Genomic DNA, 3,781 nt, shown 5'->3' on the forward strand with positions numbered 1-3,781 from the left:
AACACAGCCCCCTCCACTATACAGTCCCATGTAAATACCACTACTCCCCTCTCCTACATACAGTCCTATATAAATAACACAACCCCCTCTCCTACATACAGTCCTATATAAATAACACTACTCCCCTATCCTACATACAGTCCTATATAAATAACACTAGTCCCCTCTCCTACATACAGTCCCATATAAATAACACAACCCCCTCCACTATACAGTCCCATGTAAATACCACTACTCCCCTCTCCTACATACAGTCCTATATAAATAACACAACCCCCTCCACTATAAAGTCCCATGTAAATAACACTACTTCACTCTCCTACATACAGTCCCATGTAAATACCACTACTCCCCTCTCCTACATACAGTCCTATATAAATAACACTACTCCCCTATCCTACATACAGTCCTATATAAATAACACTAGTCCCCTCTCCTACATACAGTCCTATATAAATAACACAACCCCCTCCACTATACAGCCCCATGTAAATACCACTACTCCCCTCTCCTACATACAGTCCTATATAAATAACACAACCCCCTCCACTATAAAGTCCCATGTAAATAACACTACTTCACTCTCCTACATACAGTCCCATGTAAATACCACTACTCCCCTCTCCTACATACAGTCCTATATAAATAACACAACCCCCTCCACTATAAAGTCCCATGTAAATACCACTACTCCACTCTCCTACATACAGTCCCATGTAAATAACACTACTCCCCTCTCTCTCCAACATGCAGTCCCATGTAAATAACACTTCCCTCTCTTCAACATACAGTCTCATGTAAATTAGACTACTCCCCTTTCTCTAACAAACAGTCCCATGTAAATAACACCGCCTCCTCTCTAACACACAGTCCCATGCAAATTAGACTACTCCCCTCTTTCTAACAAACAGTCCCATGTAAATAACACCACCTCTTCTCTAACACACAGTCCCATGTAAATAATATCACTGCCCCCTAACACACTTACCACTTGCTTCCTGTACGCTGTAATACTATATAATAGTGCAGCCCAGGAGGCCCCACCCCTTCCCGATAAAGGCCCCGCCCCTATCATGATGCCATTCCAGGAGCTACGGACCTAATGGTGGTGAGTGATCTTCCTCCTAAACTGCTCCATATAACAGCGGCCTCTTCCCCTGCACAGTGCACTGGCTGTACTACCCGGCTGTGCAGGGGAAGACAAGGAAGAGCGGCCACAGTCCAGTCCAGCAGCCAAAAGATTCGGCACAGGGTTGGTCCTGCAGGTGGACTGCTAAAGGGAACGGTGTTCCTGCTGTGATAAAAGTGCAGGGACGCCGTTCCTATGAGTTTCTGCAGGACTCGAGCCCTGGCTTTCTTTCTGTGACACCCGTTATGTCCATTGAAAGCAACGGGCACTTTGTTTGCCTGTGTCCTACAGAAGGTGCCGGTCACTGACAGAATGCAATGAGATGCCTACTAGGGTTGCCACCTTTCTTGCAAAAAAAATACTGGGCGTGCTAATTTACATAATTATTTTATGTATGCGTGACATCACAGGAAGTGATAGAATATATACAATTCATATGCGGGGTAATGAAATGGCACAGGGACCCTGCCTGTTTGGCAGCTCGGGCCATGGCCGCCAGGGCTGGTGCAAGGATTTTTGTCACCCTAGGCAAAACCTCATTTTGCCGCCCCTTTGTCTCTGGCCCTTTGCCCCTGCCCTTTGGTCTCACCCTTATTTGCACCACCCCCCTTTTTAATGACTGTTAGACTATGTTCACACGTTAGGTTTTCCATGCAGAATTGCACAGGAATATACCGTATGGAAATTCTGCTGCAGCAGAGTCCCATTAATTTCAATGGGGTTCTGGCGCACTGTGCACACAGCAGAATTTCCGCACAGGAAATATCTGGCACAGAAATTCAAATTCTGGCATCCGCAGAAAGAATAGACATGTCTGTTCTTTCTGTGTATTCTGCTCAGAAATACATTGCCGTCTATGATAAAGTGAATTTCTGAGCAATCTTAGCGCCAGCATGTTCTGACACCGCTCCACTATCTTCAGAATATCCGCACATACATTTTCTGTGTGGACATTCGAGCTTTACAATGAAAATTGAGTAGGTGGACCCTGTAAAAGTATGTCCTGATGGGATTGGATGTATATTTACACCCTGTACATGATGTGAACAATGGACCGGTGCTCACATCATGTATGACAGGTCCTGGCAGCCAGAGACCTGCCAGTAGTGGCCATCATCAACGATCGCTCTAATGTTTGTCATTAACCCCTCAGATGCCGTGATCTAAGCAGATTATGGCAATGCAGGCATTATATTCAAGGATGGAATCACCTGTGGCGATCTGGTGATCATTAAAATGGTGGCTGGAGGTCTTCTCACCTGCCTCCCCCGCTCTCCTAGGGTCCCGTTCATCAGAAAAAGGCTCATGCATGGAAATTGCTGGGTGTCCTATGGTTGCCTTGGTAACTGTACCCCCCAGCATCAGTTGCCTCTCTCTGCACCGCATTATGCAGATCGTGCAGGAGAGCAGCTTTGGACACTTAAATAAACTTCATGTCATTTCCATATTGCTAACACTATTTTTCACACACAAATAAAATAAATGAGTCAAACAAGTTAAATGGTTTAAAAAGGGGAACTTTATTTATTATATATAAAAATGTTTGTGTCGGGGATTTTATGTAACCTCCATCACTCACAAAGAGCGTACAGTAACTAATACTCAGGACAGGAAAAACCTCCAGAGGGGAGGAAACCTGTAGGGAATCCATGGCTACTGTATTGCCCTTCCTCTGGGCATACTAAAGGAGGTTACCTCTAGAATTTGGGCAAATGTGTCTGTGTATGTGCGTGATTCGAGGGGCTGTGCCTTCATCCAAATTCTTCTGGAATAGGTCTGGAAATCTACGTCTTCATCCAACGTCTTGCTGTAGGTCCGGAAATGCTACTCCACATCCTGGAAATAGTGCATCTAAGATAGGAAAACAAAAGATGGATTATTTACATGTTTATTATAGAAAAGCACATTGAACTGCACTAAAGACCTTTTGATCACAACAATGTGATACTTACCAGTCACAGTAGTGTATGTGACTTTGCATTCTCGGCCCCTACAGTGTCCAGCATCAGCCCCTCACTGATGAAGAATGAGCAGGAGCAGTGTTATATCTGCTCAGTGCTGCTCTCTGGTGGACAATGGTTATGACATCACATGTGTGACACGCTGTTACCTCCTGAGAGTTCTATTTCAGTAGTGCTGCTCTCCGATTGGCTGAAAAACAAACAAGCTTTCTAATATATTCTGTATGACTGTTATCTAAGGGATTTTGGGCAATTTTTTATTAAAATGGCGCTACTCCCTGTGGGTGCAATATACTTGTTTCTCCTAACCAGACACTCAGTATTTGTAATATAATTTGGTGGCCCCAACAGCCTGGGCCCATAGGTTTCTTACACAGATCAGTGCGGCTCTGGCAGGCTCAATGAGCAGCGCTGGCTGCCGGGACGTCTGGCGAGTGACATCCCTGATGTGGTCTGGAGCGAAGGATGTCACTCGTCAGACATCCCGGCAGCCACTGATTTAAAGTGGTCGTGGCTCCTGCTGCCAGTTCAAGATCAGACACCATGGTCCTAGATTGACATACATCACCACTGATCCCCTGTGGCTGTCCATCTGTTGCAAAACTACAATTCCCAGCATGCCCAGCAACAGCTGGACAGACGTCTGTCGAAAGGGGGGGGGGGGAGAGGCACCAAAAATAAAGCAACGTGG

The 3,781-nt window shown here is 45.5% G+C and overlaps 1 long non-coding RNA gene across 1 annotated transcript; it reads right to left on the minus strand.

Annotated features, from left to right (window-relative positions):
* Positions 1 to 2,629: 2,629 nt before the first annotated feature.
* On the minus strand, positions 2,630 to 3,499 carry LOC130276853 (uncharacterized). Its single transcript, XR_008845268.1, has 2 exons — positions 3,082 to 3,499; positions 2,630 to 2,980 (listed from the first exon to the last, which is right to left on the minus strand). It is a non-coding gene; the product is annotated as an uncharacterized LOC130276853 (long non-coding RNA).
* Positions 3,500 to 3,781: the final 282 nt, after the last annotated feature.

Source organism: Hyla sarda, chromosome 1 (assembly GCF_029499605.1).
Source record: "Hyla sarda isolate aHylSar1 chromosome 1, aHylSar1.hap1, whole genome shotgun sequence".
NCBI classification, from domain to species: Eukaryota; Metazoa; Chordata; class Amphibia; order Anura; family Hylidae; genus Hyla; species Hyla sarda.